The 22,920-nt window shown below is 43.6% G+C and overlaps 1 protein-coding gene across 1 annotated transcript in view; it reads left to right on the top strand.

The window, feature by feature from the left end:
* The window catches only part of adgrd2 (adhesion G protein-coupled receptor D2), a 275,891-nt gene that overhangs the window by 69,425 nt on the left and 183,546 nt on the right, over positions 1–22,920 (top strand). The window lies entirely within an intron of this gene.

Raw genomic sequence — 22,920 nt, 5'->3', positions numbered from 1 at the left:
TGGAGTAACTGAACACTGAGAAGCCTGGTTCTTGTATCTGTTAGAAATAAGCACATTAAGTAACACTGCCAGACGGATGCATTTACTTAAAATATTCATGCATTGGGGTGAATCTTACAATTAAGTGCCCATTCCTTTGAATAAGTTGACTTATGACAATACTGTTGAGTGAACCCAGAGCTAAAATAGTGTGTGAAACTCACTGCTCACTTGAATACAAATATTTACCTGTTAAAATATCTGAAGTTGGCAACTGGTTAACCAGATAAGTGCTAAACAGTGAATAACCATGGCAGATGTGACAGAAAAGAATATTGATCCTTGTGAGATGAAGGACTGGTTAGAGGGAGCGTTGACGCTGCTCACAGAATCCTTAAATCCATATGGTGAACAACATGAACTCAAGAGAGTTATTGGACGAGCTGAAGGATGTTGCAGAGAGTGTGACCTCTACAGCCAGAACAACGTCGAGCTATGACCAGCTGGCTAAATTGGCGCTCTTATTGAAAGCAACATTCTATGCTGTGGTGAACAGAGCTGACAACCTTGAAATAAGGTTAAACAGTGAAAAAGATGAGTACCTCAAACTCATGGCACAGTCTAAATTTGATCAGGAGACCCATGCGAATGAGTTACAACGTGAGAGGGAGCTCTCACAAGCTCAGCTATCGTTACAAGCTCACTCATATGAGGAGAAGATGAAGGAAAGGGAGGTCAAGTACCAAAAATTGTGTTCAGACAACAATGTTCTACAACAACAGTTGTAGCTCACATCAAAAGCTTTGAACGGGTGCAGATTGGAAAAGGAGGCGTTGGTCGAACAAGGCGTGCATTTACAAAGTGAATGTCATACATCATAGGAAAGCTTGAAAGCCTGTGTGGCGAAACTAGCCGTAGCAACAAATAAGATTTCTGACGTGGGGCGAGGTTGTCTGGAACTCAAGGCCGTACAAGGTCAGAGTCCAGGTCACCCACCACCACCTCAGAAGGATTTTGTTGCACCTCCTGCTCTTAATCCCATTCTGTCACCTCCTCATGTGTCTAGCGACACACCTCCATGTACAGTTTTAATTCCTACGATACTGAGAAAACAGCCTTTGCTCCCAATTTCGGATTTATACAAAATTGCAAAATATGTCAATCGATTTGAACCAGGGCCGTTGGGTTCAACTGACACTAAGGCCTATCTGGACAACCTTGACTTCCAATTAAGAAGCTATCCCAACGCTACAGTTGAGGATAGAGTAGGTTTGATCAGGCTCACTTCATCTAGGACGGTGTTTTCCTTCATAGAGCGTCAACCTGATGCCACAAGAAAGGATTACCGCCTGTTATGTGCTGCTCTTATGAAAGAGTATTCACTTTGCACGGGACCTGGCGGGTATCCAGCCACCGACAAGGTCATACAAGGTAAGAATGAGCACCCCAGGGCATATTATTCCAGGATTTTGCAGGCTTATTTTGGTTACAGGAACGAGGCCAACATGGAGGAAGAGGAACCGTTTAAGTGCGTGTTCAGCAAAAATCTCCACCCTGACATAAGGATGTCGGTGCAAATGATGGCTAATTTCAAAGAAAAATCCATCAGTGAGATAAAAAGTTGTGCTGTGAATGTTTTTGAGGCACGTTCACAGGCCAAAACACCCTTTGAGGTGTACCCAGGTGAATGGATTCCTGCCCAGTCATTAGAATTGGAAAGGACGAGAGCTTAGACTCCCCCTCCCAAAAAAGGCGAGAGGAAACGAGGTTTCCCAGCAGCCAAACCACAACAGGTGAATGCCCCCTGGTCCAGACGAGATCCTAAACGGTTTCACAAGGAACCAGAGGATGAACGATCGTACCAGAAGGGGGGCAAACGCCCTAAGGGTAAATAGTATGGCACCAAAGGTGGCCCATACAAACAGAGAACCCCAAAGGGGGGGTACTGTTTCCCCACCACGTTGGGCTGAACAGCCTGAGACGAAAAAGAAACAGTAGCAGGTCCAGAAAAAGAACCGCAATCCTCTGAGCTCGGATGAGACACACAGTTGGTTGGTTGTTGGACTTGTTGGATGGTGTTGCCACGGACAAACAACCTAACACTTTGTTTGGCGATATCATTGCTGATAAGTCAGAGCACACAGACAACACCGTTACTGCTGTCACAGACAGTCACCATGACGCTGTTGTTGTAAACTCTGACATACCCTCACCTGAGATGGGGGGGGGGGGGTACAATCACACGTCACCGACTGTAACCCGTCACAAACTGAAACCTCAGCAGCAGCAATAGCTGTGTTAACAGTTCAGGGTGTCACAAACAACAAAGTTGCCGCTATCTCAGACAGCAACCAGAACCTTGTTGTTACAAACAATGAGAGCCCCTCAACACACAGTGTGGGGGTGAACTCATCAATGACAGACAGCCGTCAAAAGCCGAACTCTCAGGAGCAGCAGCAACTGCACCAACGGTTCGGAAAAACCAGGATTACACAGGTAAAGGTAAACGTGTGAAGAAACCACGGCCAAAACCTACAAGGTTCCTGTGTAACCTGATCAGAAAGGGTGTCGCTAATAAAGCTTACCTGTCGATCACACTTGAAGGGGTCGTCACACATGAAGCCTTACTGGATGGTGGAGCCGACATAACTGTTATGTCAGCTAAACTGTTCAAGGAGCTCAGGACTGCCGCTAACGGTGTTCACAGGGAAATTCCTCTCATAGAATGTGCTATAGGATTGCAGGGCCTCGCAGAGACAGGGACAACACTGACAGCTAGAGCTATGGTTCACATGCAGGTTGGCGAGATGACACTATACCACCCGGTATGTGTGTTGTAAAGAACATATCTGTGAGATAAAATTCATAAATTAAACGGATTCTTTCATTTTTCTGGACTGAATAATATCGTGCATTGAATGATTAAATGTGACGTGAGACGTTAATTTTCTTTGACCCATCAAAATGAACGTGGTCATTTATTAACAGAATCAAAATTTAACATCAAACATTTACATTAATTTGGCAACATTGATTTCAACAACAGCTTAATTAATTAGCTTTACAATTAAAAACCATACGGCCATGGTTTCACTTGCAGCTTTACAACAGACATTTCTGAAAATATCTGGATTAATTACTGGCAGATAGAAGAGTTTTAAAGATGGGAAAATGAAGTTTGAATGGAGAGAGATGGGTGAGGGAAAATGTGTCTGTATAAGAACGGCACTCTCCATCCGAACCCAGCTTTACCATTTCCAGCGTCTCCGTAGGATGGTTGGAAAACGTCCGGAGTAGTGACGGTACTTCGTTCAACACACGTTCACCTCACGGGTGGACTCACATGAGGAGTAAGTCCGTCAGAGGTTCCACTCAGATGTGGAAGATTCCATAATCCCCACGAGACTCGGAACTTTGTTCTGCGTTCTGCGTTCCGAACTGCATTCTGCACTCCGAAATGAACTTTGTTCAACTTAGTTCCCGTTGTTCTCGTTGTTCATTCCAGCATTCTGCATTCTCCTTGGAACTAGGAAGTGTTGAACCTTTTAAAGAGGTCACTTCCGGTTCCTCTGAGAACTTCCTGATTGGTCGAAACGAACCAACAGGGTGTGGTTTTAGTGATGTAGGAGGTTATTAAAAGTCAAGGAGAAAGATTAGGTTGTTTAAGAACAGACAGAAATATGTTTTGAAGAACCAGAGACTTTTTGAGCAAGTTCTCCTACTATCTATCTGAAAAAGTTAAACATGACATTTCTTTCCAATAAACATGTAGTTGACCGAAACTTGACTTTTGACCGACTTACAACTTGCTCATTTCAGACAGAAAATCAAAATGCATAATTACTCTTGTAACAAACATTAACTTGATTTCTACTTTGAATGAGGATTAAAAATCATTTATACTGTTTCACAGTTGATTTAAAATGAGTAGTTCACTTCAACATTTAAAATGGTTTGAACTAAACACACTTTTGATTATCAAGACATTTGTAAAACAGTAATGATAATAAAAAAGTGAGTGTTCTTTCAATTGATCAGTGCAGGACACACTTAGAAAGTCTCTGGATGAACTTAATTTTGTGTTTCTGGACTCAAATCAATGAAATGACAGTTCTTGTCCCAGGAAGGCCCTCAGGGCCAGATTTGACCTGAGGCTTAGTTCACTACAGTGTCTATGGTTGACTCATTCCCATTTTTGGTTGGCCAGGATTTTATAAATCGCTTTGACGCGATTGTAGATTATGGTACACAGACATTGTGGGCTAGAGTGAGCAAACCCCTGCCAATACTCATGCCTCCTGAGACAGTCAAAGACTGCCCACCAGCAGGCACTGCAGATGGCACCGAGGACCTCTCGATGGAGAACACAGTCCTGGTAAGTTATCCTTCAAAAGCATGTTGAACCAAAAACACCCAACCGGTGAACCCGACTGACTGAATTACAAAGCCTCCTCTGTGAGCTTAAACAGTCAGGGCCCACCGGATACTACCTACCGTTGGTAGTTCAAGGTGTACAGATCGAAGGATACCACACCAAAGATACTGTACTGTCGTCGGGGACAGATAAACCAGCTATCAAGGACGGAGCCGTGGACGGCCCTCAGAGGTCCTCTGACCCCTCCTGGCTGCTCGCAACTCTGTCAGTACAACCTACAGCCGAGGTAATGCCAGTCACACGTGCACAGGCTACAGCCAAACCGGCTGACAACACAGTCTCTGTACAACCCGTGCTGACTGACCCAGACATCATCCAACTTCAGAAGTTGGATCCTGCAATAGACTCGATGATGCTGTCTTTGACTGACCCAGAGAAAAACACTCCGCCCGAAGCCAACCTGGATTCCAATCCAGACCTTAAAGTCCTCTTTCAGCTGCGCAAACAGCTAAAACTACTCAAGGGCATCCTAACTTTTGCTCATGGACCGACGCCCTCACCTGTGTTCGTGGTCCCCCATGACCACAGGGGGGTGATGTTAGTTCATGCGCATGACCTCCCGTCCGCAGGACACAAGGGAGATAACGCCATGCTGAAAGCATTAAAACAAGTTGCTTATTGGCCTGGAATGAAAGAGGATGTCAAGAACTATATAAAAGGGTGCCTGGTCTGTGGCCAGAGTCAGCCACCCAGACCACTCCACAGAGCACCACTGCAAAGTAGAGACATTGCATTCACATGGGCCCACCTCCAGATCGACTGGGTTGGACCACTTCTGTTAATTCTCACCCTCTTGGGAACCATCCAAGGAGGACAAGCCGAGGTGGTGTAGATGAACAGATGCTCAGATATATTAATCAATTAACACGGATTCCTCATTTTTCTGGACTGAATAAAACGTGCATTGAATTTAATGAAATGCAAACGTGAGACGTCATTTATCTTTGACCCATCAAAATGAATGCGGTCATTTATTTACAGAATCAAAGTTTAACATCAAACATTTACATTAATTTGGCAAATTATGAAAATAACAACAAAAGCAATCAATCAGGAAAAATCATACGGCCATGATTTTTCCGTTGCTTCACCACAGACATTTATGAAAACTGTACAATTATGATCTTAATCCACACGGCGGTGGATGAGCACTTTACACAGACATTTCTAAATATCTGGAAGAATATCTACTTGAGAGAGGAGTTTAAAGATGGGAAGGAAGTTAAAGGGAATAAAGGATGGTGTTTGAGGGAGAGTGTTGGACAGAACGGCACTCTCCGGGCTTTCTTCAGCTTCTTCCTTACAGTACATTTAGGTGGTGAAATCGACTCTTTTACCTGGAGATGTCTCAGGCGAGATTCCGTTTAACACACCCTTTCAGCGTCTCAGTAGGATGCTGTGAATCATCCGACAGTAGTGGCGAGGCTCTGTCCGACACAAGCTCACCTCAGTGGAAAATGTTATAATCCCATGAAACTCGGAAGAGCTCTGTGGTCATGTCAGGGTCTTCCCGGCTCCCACAGCAACTGCACAGCACTAGGACATATCAGAACTGTCCGCGCCGCCGAACTTCTCCAACCAACAGAACCCCACAGAACTGGGCTTCTCCGCAGAACTGAACTCATCCCAACTCTCACAGAACCGAACTGGGTCAACCAGGAAGTACCGACATTTTAAAGAGCTCTTTTCCCGGTTCATTCGGGAGTCTTCCCATTGGTCAGAACCGACCAGACGAGGTGTGTTTTGTGACGTAAGAGGTTAGAAGACAGCAAGAATTGTTATGGAACAGATCAGAAATGTTCTCACAGACAGAGAGAGTTTTGTTTTGGCGAGTTTTAGAAACAGGTGCCAAAACCCCCCTGTTGACGTCTGAGAGGATGAAAAACAAGGCAGTTGTTCCAACACATGTCTGCTTCGATTCCTGACCCTGGAAAACGCACACTTGCTCATTCAAAGACAGAAATCAGAAAATGCATAATTACTCTGTAACAGCTTTAACATGAGTTCTAACTTTGCATGAGAATTAAAAATCATTACACAGTTAATAAAATTGATTAGTTCACTGCAACATCTAAAATGGTTTGAACTAAGACACTTTGATTATCAACATTTGTAAAATAGTAATGATAATAGAACAGAGAGTGTTCTTCCACTTGAATTTTCAAGAAAGAAAGTCTCAGGATGGGTGAACCTGTATTTCTGGATTCAAATCACTGAAATGACAGTTCCTGTCCCACAAGGTTCTTAAGGTCAAGAGTTTTGACCTTAGGCTTAGTCTTGACATCAGGTTAAGTTCACTACAGTGGTGACCTTTGGTCCCACCTCTGGCATCATTCTTAGGGATCATCCTGTACTGCTCATCACGAACTGTCGTCTTCACACACAGAAGGTCTTCGTCCGTTTCGACCCCTACACTGTTATCAAACAGCACATTGACATCAAAGACGAATGGTTCAACAAACTATGGTATACATTGCCGATCCAAAATGCAAACGAGGAAATCCAACACATTTTGAAGCAGTTACATAAGTTCACTCTCACTCAAGAGGAAGTGAGTGGAACCCATAGTCGACAGAAGCATAGCATTGTTGGGCTTCTTCTTGCTGCCTCCTCTCTTGGATCCTTGTTTAGCCTGGGCTTATCAGCAGTCAACACCATCAGTATAGCATCCTTGAGACAACATGTGAATGAAATCGAGACGGAGATCCCATGGATTAAAACACAGATGGATCAACAGCAAACACAATTCAAACAGGTGACTAAAACGGTAAAATATACTATCTTATTATTGAATACCCACACACAGGAAATTAAGGCCCTTGCGGATATCGTTAGTGAACTAAAACGTGACCTAGAAATGGACTTCGCCATCATACACCTGATAAATAGGATCCTCACGGACACGCTCAGAGACATCAGCTCGTCGGTTGATACTTTAGCCACCGGCAGGATCCTACCCTATCTCGTCTCCCTACAGATGGTGAGTGACAGCCTTAGTTCCGCCACAAACGAAAAAGTAAGGCCAATCCAGGCTCACCTGGCTTATGCTCTCGGTAGCGCGATCCCAATTCATGTCAGACACAAGGCGCGTGAAGTTGCGTTCGTTATCAACTTACCGATCATCCCTGCGACTGGCATCTACAGACTCAAGGATGTCGTTAATGTTGGAAATTGGCACGGTGATAACCACGTCAAAATCAACACCCCTCAGGTGGTTGCTTATCACGATAGTAACCCCACTGTCTATTTAGCTCCAAATCTTCAGATGTGTACTCCCACTCATGAGATACATTATCTGTGTCCGAGCAAGACCTTCATCTGGCACAATGCCGCAGGCATTTGTGGTATTACACCCATTGCGAGAGATTCAAAATGTGAAACAACCATAACACCGCGAAGTGACAGCCACTCAGGCGGAAAGAGTCGGTTCACGGTGGATGGTTAACACTCCCCAACGGAAGGCGATCATGGCCTATGAACACGCCGAGGCCAATAGACCCTTGGTCTTACCGGACAAGACAATGTGGATCGATGTCTCTCAGGGAACAGCCATACACATTGGTGACTTGACGCTCTATCACCTCAACTCGGATCAATGGGAAACGGCTCTAGAAGAACCTGGGTACCTCACAAACATGAGCCTAGTGATAGACCCAGACACCATCGAGCAAATCCGATTCGAAGGAACTAAGGTCGTAGAGGTCGAACCAATAGACCAGGTCCTTAGGACCCTCGCATCCGGACCTCGGCATCCGTATCAATCTCTCGCCTACGCGTGGTCCAGGGCTGACACGTTCACCGTGGTTCTAGTCACGTCATTATTCCTCCTGATGATAGGAATGATTGTGTTCCAAATCCGCCACAATCTCTCCCTTCAGGCCCAACTAGATCGATGCACAAAACAACTCGCCAACGTAAATCGACGCCTACGAGATCCAAGCGGAAAAACACCCAGGCAGATCAGCGTGATCGAATCTGACATTCAGAGCGAGTGACGCACCGAAACGTCATTTTCTAGTTGCTTAATCACTACTTTTGTCAATGTTGAAACGTTGTTTTACTGGTTGCTTAGTCTGTTTTTGTCGATGTTGAGACATCATTTCATTGGTTTTTGGTATTGTTTCTGAACACCCCAAGCAAGAATGAATTTTGTGTGTATTTAAGTTAGAGACTAAGAGGACTTTAACTATGCCAACATGCAGTTCATTTATTAAAATGCAATCTTTGCGGAGTCAATGTAGATTAATGCTACCTTAAGTACCATAATCTACATTGGTCGCACAACGCTTAAGCCGAACCTACTCAAACAATCCTATTGGGGGGGGGGGGGGGGGGGCTAGCTAATCCTTCAGTTTAGTCTCGCCATAGACTCCAAAACATTTAGGGGAAAACCAAAAAACCAAACCTCAAGTCGTTCATCTAAAAGGGCAACAGACAATTGAACCAAACTATATTTTGCCATGTAAATCTAACTTAAACCAAGTTAGGAATGGAAAAATAGTTTGGAATGCCCTTCTATAGGTATAAATCCCTATATGAAAAATTTTCAGCATGACCCACCCTTTAAACTGGTCACTTTTGCTGATCTAAACCATGATAGCTTACACACCAGGTGCATATACTGTAGGTTAAGGTCTTATGTAAAATCCCACTCATAAGCCCAACTACAACCACATAAATGCATAACACATAGAACCAGAATGGCACCCACTGGGAACCACCAGCAGCAACCTTCGCTGAAGGGACCTACGACTCCAACGTGGGTCTCCAATCTTGATCCAGTGGTCACCTCTGCGGTTCAATCAAGGGAACCCCTCTGCATGCTGATCAATCAACACCTCCACTCGTTGTGGATTTATCGTTGTGGATTATATGACTTTTTCCAATGGATTACAGACTTTGTTTCCAAGGGGTTAAAACATTGCTACTATGGAATTACCAACAACATTATGGAATTACCAACAACATTATGGAATTACCAACAACATTGTGGAATTACGTAAACCGTTGTGGGATTACCTTCTTTGACTTTTGTTTTCCTCTTGCTGGATTACATCAAGCTGAAGGACATTCGGAGGCATAAATTCATGTTGGAATTCATCCCCATGGACAGGCGATGATTTCCAAAGGGGGGACAGTAGTGAACTCGGCCTCCGGTCAAACCTGCCTCTGAAGACCTTCATGGGACAGGAACTGTTATTTCATTGATTTGAATCCAAAAATACAAATTAGCTCATCCAGAGACTTTCTAATTGTATCCTGAACTAATCAATTGAAAGAACACTCTCTTTTTATATCATCATTACTATTTTACAATGTCTTGATAATCAAAAGTATGTTTAGTTCATACCATTTTTAAATGTTGGAATGAACCACTCATTTTAAATCAACTGTAAAACAGTATTAATGATGTTTTTAATCCTCATTCAAAGTAGAAATCAAGTTAAATGTCTATGTTACAAAGTAATTATGCATTTTTGATCTTCTGTCTGAAATGAGAAAGGGTGATGTCGGTCAAAAGTCGGAGACAGTCAAAAACAAGTTATTGGGATGAACTGTCGTGTTTTTAAACCTCTCAGACAGAATCAAGAAAACTGGCAGCTGTAAGTCTGTCATTTCTCCAAAATATTTTCTCGTCTGTAACTAACCGTTCCTAAACATTTCTGATGTTTTCTCGACTTGTAATGACCCTCTGACGTCACTAAAACCACACCCCTGTTGGTTCTTTCAACCAATCAGGACTTCCTAAAAGTGACCGGAAGCAGAACTCTTTAAAAGTCAACACTTTCTAGTTCTAGTTAGTTCTGAAGGAAGAGTTCTGGAGAAAGTGCTGAAGTGTTCTGGAGTTAGTTAAGGAGTGAGTTGGTTCCGTTAGTTCTTCTGGTTCTGATGGAGTTCTTCTGGTTCTGATGGATTCTGGTTCTGATGGAGTTCTTTTGGTTCGGAGCCACGACGCCTTGCTGTGGCTCCACCCGGCGAATGCCCTATAACTGCTGAGGAAGTTTGTTCTGTGGAACGGATTATCTCACGACTTCTGCTGAGTCGCAGCCGCCCCGAGGAGACGCTGAAAGGTAGCGTGCCAGGGACCTCTTGACCGCAGCTGATTCATCCTTTGCCAAGGTAAGGAGTCGTCACGAGCTTCACTACCAGTGTACCGCGGGCGAACTGCGCTTGAAAGGAGCGTGTTGTTCTGGTCTACAGACATACATCCTCATCCATCCATTTTCTCTCCATTCAAACTCCTTCATTTCCCATCTTTAAACTTCTATCTTGCCAGTAATTAATCCAGATATCTTCAGAAATGTCTGTTGTTTTTATTAAGTAAAACGTGCCAAGTTTTATTAATCAGAGCCGATAGTATAATCAAGTGTACAATGTTTTGATGTTAAATTTTGATTCTGTTAATAAATGACCACATTTTTTTTGATGGGTCAAAGAAAATTAACGTCTCATGTCACTGATTAAACCATCTACAACACAGTACCTCTGTCACATATCTGTCAAGTAGCTCGAAAAAGTGAGAACCCGTTATTAAAAATTGACTGTAGTGGAGCTCTGAAGCTAACTGAAGCTAACCTAGCCTTAGCATACTACATTCTGGTGGCCCGGACGGGTCTCTAAAGAGCTTCTCGTGACCCGCATGGTCTCTAAAAGAGATAATTTAGGACCTATCCTCCCCTTTAGACATTTTGTGGCCGTACGAATGTTTAAAGAGGTGTGAATTATATGTGACGGAGTCTGTGTCATTGAGATGGATGCTGGTGTTGGCATGAAAAGGTCTGAGTTTTGAGCTTGATACAGCATGATTCTGCTTGTGGTGTTCAGAGAGCTGAAAGTAATGTCGAAGTGTTCATTTTAAAGCTAAAATTTGTACATCTGTTGGGTAACTAAAGCTGTGGAAGTGAGATAAACGCTTTATTCTGTTTAAACTGTGGCAGAGAAGTGGTTTCTGTCTGACCCGGTTCTGTCACTGGACTCGTTGAACGAGTCGTGTTTTGAATGGATAAAATGCTGTTTTGAAGCTGAGCGCTGTCTCAGACCACTGAAATACTGATCTGTTAAGTTTGGTTGCCGTTTGGTTCGCTCTGATTCGCTGAGAAACGGGTGACGTGTCTGCGTTCACTCCCTCTGATGTCAGATTGTAAAACCCACCCCGTTGCTCACGTGTCTATAAAGTCACGTGACCCCGGAAATGAATCTCGGTTCAACCGAAGCCTCCGCTGTGTTTAAAATCGCTAAATGAAGCCTGCCACTGTTCCCAAACCTCATGTTTCATGCAAATAGTCGTGCTTGTTAAAACGACGCCTCGTTTAAGCTTTAAATCCATTCAGAAACTGCTGATTTAACCGTGTTCGACTGTAGGCTACGTCTGGCTAACGGCTAACACCGGATATCAACGGAACAATCCACAGGAAGTTGTCATAGATTTCTGCTGGTATAAATAAGCTTACACCACCACCCGCTGTTGAAAGAGGAGTATGACAGTTTTCCTGAAGGGGGACTGATCATTTCCTTTCATATTTTTTCCCCTTTTGTTCATCCAGCCTGGTTTATGAGTGACTGTTTTAAATAGCGAATTTCTGGTATATAGAACTGCTTAAAAAGCGTTTGAAAACTACAGTTGCTGTGAGACTTTTAGAAATATTGTAGGTTTATTTAATTTTAAGTGCGTTGGAGTAACTGAACACTGAGAAGCCTGGTTCTTGTATCTGTTAGAAATAAGCACATTAAGTAACACTGCCAGACGGATGCATTTACTTAAAATATTCATGCATTGGGGTGAATCTTACAATTAAGTGCCCATTCCTTTGAATAAGTTGACTTATGACAATACTGTTGAGTGAACCCAGAGCTAAAATAGTGTGTGAAACTCACTGCTCACTTGAATACAAATATTTACCTGTTAAAATATCTGAAGTTGGCAACTGGTTAACCAGATAAGTGCTAAACAGTGAATAACCATGGCAGATGTGACAGAAAAGAATATTGATCCTTGTGAGATGAAGGACTGGTTAGAGGGAGCGTTGACGCTGCTCACAGAATCCTTAAATCCATATGGTGAACAACATGAACTCAAGAGAGTTATTGGACGAGCTGAAGGATGTTGCAGAGAGTGTGACCTCTACAGCCAGAACAACGTCGAGCTATGACCAGCTGGCTAAATTGGCGCTCTTATTGAAAGCAACATTCTATGCTGTGGTGAACAGAGCTGACAACCTTGAAATAAGGTTAAACAGTGAAAAAGATGAGTACCTCAAACTCATGGCACAGTCTAAATTTGATCAGGAGACCCATGCGAATGAGTTACAACGTGAGAGGGAGCTCTCACAAGCTCAGCTATCGTTACAAGCTCACTCATATGAGGAGAAGATGAAGGAAAGGGAGGTCAAGTACCAAAAATTGTGTTCAGACAACAATGTTCTACAACAACAGTTGTAGCTCACATCAAAAGCTTTGAACGGGTGCAGATTGGAAAAGGAGGCGTTGGTCGAACAAGGCGTGCATTTACAAAGTGAATGTCATACATCATAGGAAAGCTTGAAAGCCTGTGTGGCGAAACTAGCCGTAGCAACAAATAAGATTTCTGACGTGGGGCGAGGTTGTCTGGAACTCAAGGCCGTACAAGGTCAGAGTCCAGGTCACCCACCACCACCTCAGAAGGATTTTGTTGCACCTCCTGCTCTTAATCCCATTCTGTCACCTCCTCATGTGTCTAGCGACACACCTCCATGTACAGTTTTAATTCCTACGATACTGAGAAAACAGCCTTTGCTCCCAATTTCGGATTTATACAAAATTGCAAAATATGTCAATCGATTTGAACCAGGGCCGTTGGGTTCAACTGACACTAAGGCCTATCTGGACAACCTTGACTTCCAATTAAGAAGCTATCCCAACGCTACAGTTGAGGATAGAGTAGGTTTGATCAGGCTCACTTCATCTAGGACGGTGTTTTCCTTCATAGAGCGTCAACCTGATGCCACAAGAAAGGATTACCGCCTGTTATGTGCTGCTCTTATGAAAGAGTATTCACTTTGCACGGGACCTGGCGGGTATCCAGCCACCGACAAGGTCATACAAGGTAAGAATGAGCACCCCAGGGCATATTATTCCAGGATTTTGCAGGCTTATTTTGGTTACAGGAACGAGGCCAACATGGAGGAAGAGGAACCGTTTAAGTGCGTGTTCAGCAAAAATCTCCACCCTGACATAAGGATGTCGGTGCAAATGATGGCTAATTTCAAAGAAAAATCCATCAGTGAGATAAAAAGTTGTGCTGTGAATGTTTTTGAGGCACGTTCACAGGCCAAAACACCCTTTGAGGTGTACCCAGGTGAATGGATTCCTGCCCAGTCATTAGAATTGGAAAGGACGAGAGCTTAGACTCCCCCTCCCAAAAAAGGCGAGAGGAAACGAGGTTTCCCAGCAGCCAAACCACAACAGGTGAATGCCCCCTGGTCCAGACGAGATCCTAAACGGTTTCACAAGGAACCAGAGGATGAACGATCGTACCAGAAGGGGGGCAAACGCCCTAAGGGTAAATAGTATGGCACCAAAGGTGGCCCATACAAACAGAGAACCCCAAAGGGGGGGTACTGTTTCCCCACCACGTTGGGCTGAACAGCCTGAGACGAAAAAGAAACAGTAGCAGGTCCAGAAAAAGAACCGCAATCCTCTGAGCTCGGATGAGACACACAGTTGGTTGGTTGTTGGACTTGTTGGATGGTGTTGCCACGGACAAACAACCTAACACTTTGTTTGGCGATATCATTGCTGATAAGTCAGAGCACACAGACAACACCGTTACTGCTGTCACAGACAGTCACCATGACGCTGTTGTTGTAAACTCTGACATACCCTCACCTGAGATGGGGGGGGGGGGGTACAATCACACGTCACCGACTGTAACCCGTCACAAACTGAAACCTCAGCAGCAGCAATAGCTGTGTTAACAGTTCAGGGTGTCACAAACAACAAAGTTGCCGCTATCTCAGACAGCAACCAGAACCTTGTTGTTACAAACAATGAGAGCCCCTCAACACACAGTGTGGGGGTGAACTCATCAATGACAGACAGCCGTCAAAAGCCGAACTCTCAGGAGCAGCAGCAACTGCACCAACGGTTCGGAAAAACCAGGATTACACAGGTAAAGGTAAACGTGTGAAGAAACCACGGCCAAAACCTACAAGGTTCCTGTGTAACCTGATCAGAAAGGGTGTCGCTAATAAAGCTTACCTGTCGATCACACTTGAAGGGGTCGTCACACATGAAGCCTTACTGGATGGTGGAGCCGACATAACTGTTATGTCAGCTAAACTGTTCAAGGAGCTCAGGACTGCCGCTAACGGTGTTCACAGGGAAATTCCTCTCATAGAATGTGCTATAGGATTGCAGGGCCTCGCAGAGACAGGGACAACACTGACAGCTAGAGCTATGGTTCACATGCAGGTTGGCGAGATGACACTATACCACCCGGTATGTGTGTTGTAAAGAACATATCTGTGAGATAAAATTCATAAATTAAACGGATTCTTTCATTTTTCTGGACTGAATAATATCGTGCATTGAATGATTAAATGTGACGTGAGACGTTAATTTTCTTTGACCCATCAAAATGAACGTGGTCATTTATTAACAGAATCAAAATTTAACATCAAACATTTACATTAATTTGGCAACATTGATTTCAACAACAGCTTAATTAATTAGCTTTACAATTAAAAACCATACGGCCATGGTTTCACTTGCAGCTTTACAACAGACATTTCTGAAAATATCTGGATTAATTACTGGCAGATAGAAGAGTTTTAAAGATGGGAAAATGAAGTTTGAATGGAGAGAGATGGGTGAGGGAAAATGTGTCTGTATAAGAACGGCACTCTCCATCCGAACCCAGCTTTACCATTTCCAGCGTCTCCGTAGGATGGTTGGAAAACGTCCGGAGTAGTGACGGTACTTCGTTCAACACACGTTCACCTCACGGGTGGACTCACATGAGGAGTAAGTCCGTCAGAGGTTCCACTCAGATGTGGAAGATTCCATAATCCCCACGAGACTCGGAACTTTGTTCTGCGTTCTGCGTTCCGAACTGCATTCTGCACTCCGAAATGAACTTTGTTCAACTTAGTTCCCGTTGTTCTCGTTGTTCATTCCAGCATTCTGCATTCTCCTTGGAACTAGGAAGTGTTGAACCTTTTAAAGAGGTCACTTCCGGTTCCTCTGAGAACTTCCTGATTGGTCGAAACGAACCAACAGGGTGTGGTTTTAGTGATGTAGGAGGTTATTAAAAGTCAAGGAGAAAGATTAGGTTGTTTAAGAACAGACAGAAATATGTTTTGAAGAACCAGAGACTTTTTGAGCAAGTTCTCCTACTATCTATCTGAAAAAGTTAAACATGACATTTCTTTCCAATAAACATGTAGTTGACCGAAACTTGACTTTTGACCGACTTACAACTTGCTCATTTCAGACAGAAAATCAAAATGCATAATTACTCTTGTAACAAACATTAACTTGATTTCTACTTTGAATGAGGATTAAAAATCATTTATACTGTTTCACAGTTGATTTAAAATGAGTAGTTCACTTCAACATTTAAAATGGTTTGAACTAAACACACTTTTGATTATCAAGACATTTGTAAAACAGTAATGATAATAAAAAAGTGAGTGTTCTTTCAATTGATCAGTGCAGGACACACTTAGAAAGTCTCTGGATGAACTTAATTTTGTGTTTCTGGACTCAAATCAATGAAATGACAGTTCTTGTCCCAGGAAGGCCCTCAGGGCCAGATTTGACCTGAGGCTTAGTTCACTACAGTGTCTATGGTTGACTCATTCCCATTTTTGGTTGGCCAGGATTTTATAAATCGCTTTGACGCGATTGTAGATTATGGTACACAGACATTGTGGGCTAGAGTGAGCAAACCCCTGCCAATACTCATGCCTCCTGAGACAGTCAAAGACTGCCCACCAGCAGGCACTGCAGATGGCACCGAGGACCTCTCGATGGAGAACACAGTCCTGGTAAGTTATCCTTCAAAAGCATGTTGAACCAAAAACACCCAACCGGTGAACCCGACTGACTGAATTACAAAGCCTCCTCTGTGAGCTTAAACAGTCAGGGCCCACCGGATACTACCTACCGTTGGTAGTTCAAGGTGTACAGATCGAAGGATACCACACCAAAGATACTGTACTGTCGTCGGGGACAGATAAACCAGCTATCAAGGACGGAGCCGTGGACGGCCCTCAGAGGTCCTCTGACCCCTCCTGGCTGCTCGCAACTCTGTCAGTACAACCTACAGCCGAGGTAATGCCAGTCACACGTGCACAGGCTACAGCCAAACCGGCTGACAACACAGTCTCTGTACAACCCGTGCTGACTGACCCAGACATCATCCAACTTCAGAAGTTGGATCCTGCAATAGACTCGATGATGCTGTCTTTGACTGACCCAGAGAAAAACACTCCGCCCGAAGCCAACCTGGATTCCAATCCAGACCTTAAAGTCCTCTTTCAGCTGCGCAAACAGCTAAAACTACTCAAGGGCATCCTAACTTTTGCTCATGGACCGACGCCCTCACCTGTGTTCGTGGTCCCCCATGACCACAGGGGGGTGATGTTAGTTCATGCGCATGACCTCCCGTCCGCAGGACACAAGGGAGATAACGCCATGCTGAAAGCATTAAAACAAGTTGCTTATTGGCCTGGAATGAAAGAGGATGTCAAGAACTATATAAAAGGGTGCCTGGTCTGTGGCCAGAGTCAGCCACCCAGACCACTCCACAGAGCACCACTGCAAAGTAGAGACATTGCATTCACATGGGCCCACCTCCAGATCGACTGGGTTGGACCACTTCTGTTAATTCTCACCCTCTTGGGAACCATCCAAGGAGGACAAGCCGAGGTGGTGTAGATGAACAGATGCTCAGATATATTAATCAATTAACACGGATTCCTCATTTTTCTGGACTGAATAAAACGTGCATTGAATTTAATGAAATGCAAACGTGAGACGTCATTTATCTTTGACCCATCAAAATGAATGCGGTCATTTATTTACAGAATCAAAGTTTAACATCAAACATTTACATTAATTTGGCAAATTATGAAAATAACAACAAAAGCAATCAATCAGGAAAAATCATACGGCCATGATTTTTCCGTTGCTTCACCACAGACATTTATGAAAACTGTACAATTATGATCTTAATCCACACGGCGGTGGATGAGCACTTTACACAGACATTTCTAAATATCTGGAAGAATATCTACTTGAGAGAGGAGTTTAAAGATGGGAAGGAAGTTAAAGGGAATAAAGGATGGTGTTTGAGGGAGAGTGTTGGACAGAACGGCACTCTCCGGGCTTTCTTCAGCTTCTTCCTTACAGTACATTTAGGTGGTGAAATCGACTCTTTTACCTGGAGATGTCTCAGGCGAGATTCCGTTTAACACACCCTTTCAGCGTCTCAGTAGGATGCTGTGAATCATCCGACAGTAGTGGCGAGGCTCTGTCCGACACAAGCTCACCTCAGTGGAAAATGTTATAATCCCATGAAACTCGGAAGAGCTCTGTGGTCATGTCAGGGTCTTCCCGGCTCCCACAGCAACTGCACAGCACTAGGACATATCAGAACTGTCCGCGCCGCCGAACTTCTCCAACCAACAGAACCCCACAGAACTGGGCTTCTCCGCAGAACTGAACTCATCCCAACTCTCACAGAACCGAACTGGGTCAACCAGGAAGTACCGACATTTTAAAGAGCTCTTTTCCCGGTTCATTCGGGAGTCTTCCCATTGGTCAGAACCGACCAGACGAGGTGTGTTTTGTGACGTAAGAGGTTAGAAGACAGCAAGAATTGTTATGGAACAGATCAGAAATGTTCTCACAGACAGAGAGAGTTTTGTTTTGGCGAGTTTTAGAAACAGGTGCCAAAACCCCCCTGTTGACGTCTGAGAGGATGAAAAACAAGGCAGTTGTTCCAACACATGTCTGCTTCGATTCCTGACCCTGGAAAACGCACACTTGCTCATTCAAAGACAGAAATCAGAAAATGCATAATTACTCTGTAACAGCTTTAACATGAGTTCTAACTTTGCATGAGAATTAAAAATCATTACACAGTTAATAAAATTGATTAGTTCACTGCAACATCTAAAATGGTTTGAACTAAGACACTTTGATTATCAACATTTGTAAAATAGTAATGATAATAGAACAGAGAGTGTTCTTCCACTTGAATTTTCAAGAAAGAAAGTCTCAGGATGGGTGAACCTGTATTTCTGGATTCAAATCACTGAAATGACAGTTCCTGTCCCACAAGGTTCTTAAGGTCAAGAGTTTTGACCTTAGGCTTAGTCTTGACATCAGGTTAAGTTCACTACAGTGGTGACCTTTGGTCCCACCTCTGGCATCATTCTTAGGGATCATCCTGTACTGCTCATCACGAACTGTCGTCTTCACACACAGAAGGTCTTCGTCCGTTTCGACCCCTACACTGTTATCAAACAGCACATTGACATCAAAGACGAATGGTTCAACAAACTATGGTATACATTGCCGATCCAAAATGCAAACGAGGAAATCCAACACATTTTGAAGCAGTTACATAAGTTCACTCTCACTCAAGAGGAAGTGAGTGGAACCCATAGTCGACAGAAGCATAGCATTGTTGGGCTTCTTCTTGCTGCCTCCTCTCTTGGATCCTTGTTTAGCCTGGGCTTATCAGCAGTCAACACCATCAGTATAGCATCCTTGAGACAACATGTGAATGAAATCGAGACGGAGATCCCATGGATTAAAACACAGATGGATCAACAGCAAACACAATTCAAACAGGTGACTAAAACGGTAAAATATACTATCTTATTATTGAATACCCACACACAGGAAATTAAGGCCCTTGCGGATATCGTTAGTGAACTAAAACGTGACCTAGAAATGGACTTCGCCATCATACACCTGATAAATAGGATCCTCACGGACACGCTCAGAGACATCAGCTCGTCGGTTGATACTTTAGCCACCGGCAGGATCCTACCCTATCTCGTCTCCCTACAGATGGTGAGTGACAGCCTTAGTTCCGCCACAAACGAAAAAGTAAGGCCAATCCAGGCTCACCTGGCTTATGCTCTCGGTAGCGCGATCCCAATTCATGTCAGACACAAGGCGCGTGAAGTTGCGTTCGTTATCAACTTACCGATCATCCCTGCGACTGGCATCTACAGACTCAAGGATGTCGTTAATGTTGGAAATTGGCACGGTGATAACCACGTCAAAATCAACACCCCTCAGGTGGTTGCTTATCACGATAGTAACCCCACTGTCTATTTAGCTCCAAATCTTCAGATGTGTACTCCCACTCATGAGATACATTATCTGTGTCCGAGCAAGACCTTCATCTGGCACAATGCCGCAGGCATTTGTGGTATTACACCCATTGCGAGAGATTCAAAATGTGAAACAACCATAACACCGCGAAGTGACAGCCACTCAGGCGGAAAGAGTCGGTTCACGGTGGATGGTTAACACTCCCCAACGGAAGGCGATCATGGCCTATGAACACGCCGAGGCCAATAGACCCTTGGTCTTACCGGACAAGACAATGTGGATCGATGTCTCTCAGGGAACAGCCATACACATTGGTGACTTGACGCTCTATCACCTCAACTCGGATCAATGGGAAACGGCTCTAGAAGAACCTGGGTACCTCACAAACATGAGCCTAGTGATAGACCCAGACACCATCGAGCAAATCCGATTCGAAGGAACTAAGGTCGTAGAGGTCGAACCAATAGACCAGGTCCTTAGGACCCTCGCATCCGGACCTCGGCATCCGTATCAATCTCTCGCCTACGCGTGGTCCAGGGCTGACACGTTCACCGTGGTTCTAGTCACGTCATTATTCCTCCTGATGATAGGAATGATTGTGTTCCAAATCCGCCACAATCTCTCCCTTCAGGCCCAACTAGATCGATGCACAAAACAACTCGCCAACGTAAATCGACGCCTACGAGATCCAAGCGGAAAAACACCCAGGCAGATCAGCGTGATCGAATCTGACATTCAGAGCGAGTGACGCACCGAAACGTCATTTTCTAGTTGCTTAATCACTACTTTTGTCAATGTTGAAACGTTGTTTTACTGGTTGCTTAGTCTGTTTTTGTCGATGTTGAGACATCATTTCATTGGTTTTTGGTATTGTTTCTGAACACCCCAAGCAAGAATGAATTTTGTGTGTATTTAAGTTAGAGACTAAGAGGACTTTAACTATGCCAACATGCAGTTCATTTATTAAAATGCAATCTTTGCGGAGTCAATGTAGATTAATGCTACCTTAAGTACCATAATCTACATTGGTCGCACAACGCTTAAGCCGAACCTACTCAAACAATCCTATTGGGGGGGGGGGGGGGGGGGCTAGCTAATCCTTCAGTTTAGTCTCGCCATAGACTCCAAAACATTTAGGGGAAAACCAAAAAACCAAACCTCAAGTCGTTCATCTAAAAGGGCAACAGACAATTGAACCAAACTATATTTTGCCATGTAAATCTAACTTAAACCAAGTTAGGAATGGAAAAATAGTTTGGAATGCCCTTCTATAGGTATAAATCCCTATATGAAAAATTTTCAGCATGACCCACCCTTTAAACTGGTCACTTTTGCTGATCTAAACCATGATAGCTTACACACCAGGTGCATATACTGTAGGTTAAGGTCTTATGTAAAATCCCACTCATAAGCCCAACTACAACCACATAAATGCATAACACATAGAACCAGAATGGCACCCACTGGGAACCACCAGCAGCAACCTTCGCTGAAGGGACCTACGACTCCAACGTGGGTCTCCAATCTTGATCCAGTGGTCACCTCTGCGGTTCAATCAAGGGAACCCCTCTGCATGCTGATCAATCAACACCTCCACTCGTTGTGGATTTATCGTTGTGGATTATATGACTTTTTCCAATGGATTACAGACTTTGTTTCCAAGGGGTTAAAACATTGCTACTATGGAATTACCAACAACATTATGGAATTACCAACAACATTATGGAATTACCAACAACATTGTGGAATTACGTAAACCGTTGTGGGATTACCTTCTTTGACTTTTGTTTTCCTCTTGCTGGATTACATCAAGCTGAAGGACATTCGGAGGCATAAATTCATGTTGGAATTCATCCCCATGGACAGGCGATGATTTCCAAAGGGGGGACAGTAGTGAACTCGGCCTCCGGTCAAACCTGCCTCTGAAGACCTTCATGGGACAGGAACTGTTATTTCATTGATTTGAATCCAAAAATACAAATTAGCTCATCCAGAGACTTTCTAATTGTATCCTGAACTAATCAATTGAAAGAACACTCTCTTTTTATATCATCATTACTATTTTACAATGTCTTGATAATCAAAAGTATGTTTAGTTCATACCATTTTTAAATGTTGGAATGAACCACTCATTTTAAATCAACTGTAAAACAGTATTAATGATGTTTTTAATCCTCATTCAAAGTAGAAATCAAGTTAAATGTCTATGTTACAAAGTAATTATGCATTTTTGATCTTCTGTCTGAAATGAGAAAGGGTGATGTCGGTCAAAAGTCGGAGACAGTCAAAAACAAGTTATTGGGATGAACTGTCGTGTTTTTAAACCTCTCAGACAGAATCAAGAAAACTGGCAGCTGTAAGTCTGTCATTTCTCCAAAATATTTTCTCGTCTGTAACTAACCGTTCCTAAACATTTCTGATGTTTTCTCGACTTGTAATGACCCTCTGACGTCACTAAAACCACACCCCTGTTGGTTCTTTCAACCAATCAGGACTTCCTAAAAGTGACCGGAAGCAGAACTCTTTAAAAGTCAACACTTTCTAGTTCTAGTTAGTTCTGAAGGAAGAGTTCTGGAGAAAGTGCTGAAGTGTTCTGGAGTTAGTTAAGGAGTGAGTTGGTTCCGTTAGTTCTTCTGGTTCTGATGGAGTTCTTCTGGTTCTGATGGATTCTGGTTCTGATGGAGTTCTTTTGGTTCGGAGCCACGACGCCTTGCTGTGGCTCCACCCGGCGAATGCCCTATAACTGCTGAGGAAGTTTGTTCTGTGGAACGGATTATCTCACGACTTCTGCTGAGTCGCAGCCGCCCCGAGGAGACGCTGAAAGGTAGCGTGCCAGGGACCTCTTGACCGCAGCTGATTCATCCTTTGCCAAGGTAAGGAGTCGTCACGAGCTTCACTACCAGTGTACCGCGGGCGAACTGCGCTTGAAAGGAGCGTGTTGTTCTGGTCTACAGACATACATCCTCATCCATCCATTTTCTCTCCATTCAAACTCCTTCATTTCCCATCTTTAAACTTCTATCTTGCCAGTAATTAATCCAGATATCTTCAGAAATGTCTGTTGTTTTTATTAAGTAAAACGTGCCAAGTTTTATTAATCAGAGCCGATAGTATAATCAAGTGTACAATGTTTTGATGTTAAATTTTGATTCTGTTAATAAATGACCACATTT

Source organism: Nematolebias whitei, chromosome 8 (genome assembly GCF_014905685.2).
Source record: "Nematolebias whitei isolate Nwh7 chromosome 8, NemWhi1, whole genome shotgun sequence".
In the NCBI taxonomy this organism is placed as follows: Eukaryota; Metazoa; Chordata; class Actinopteri; order Cyprinodontiformes; family Rivulidae; genus Nematolebias; species Nematolebias whitei.
Note: the sequence above shows the minus strand (reverse complement) of the source record. Positions and strands in the feature narration are given on the sequence as shown.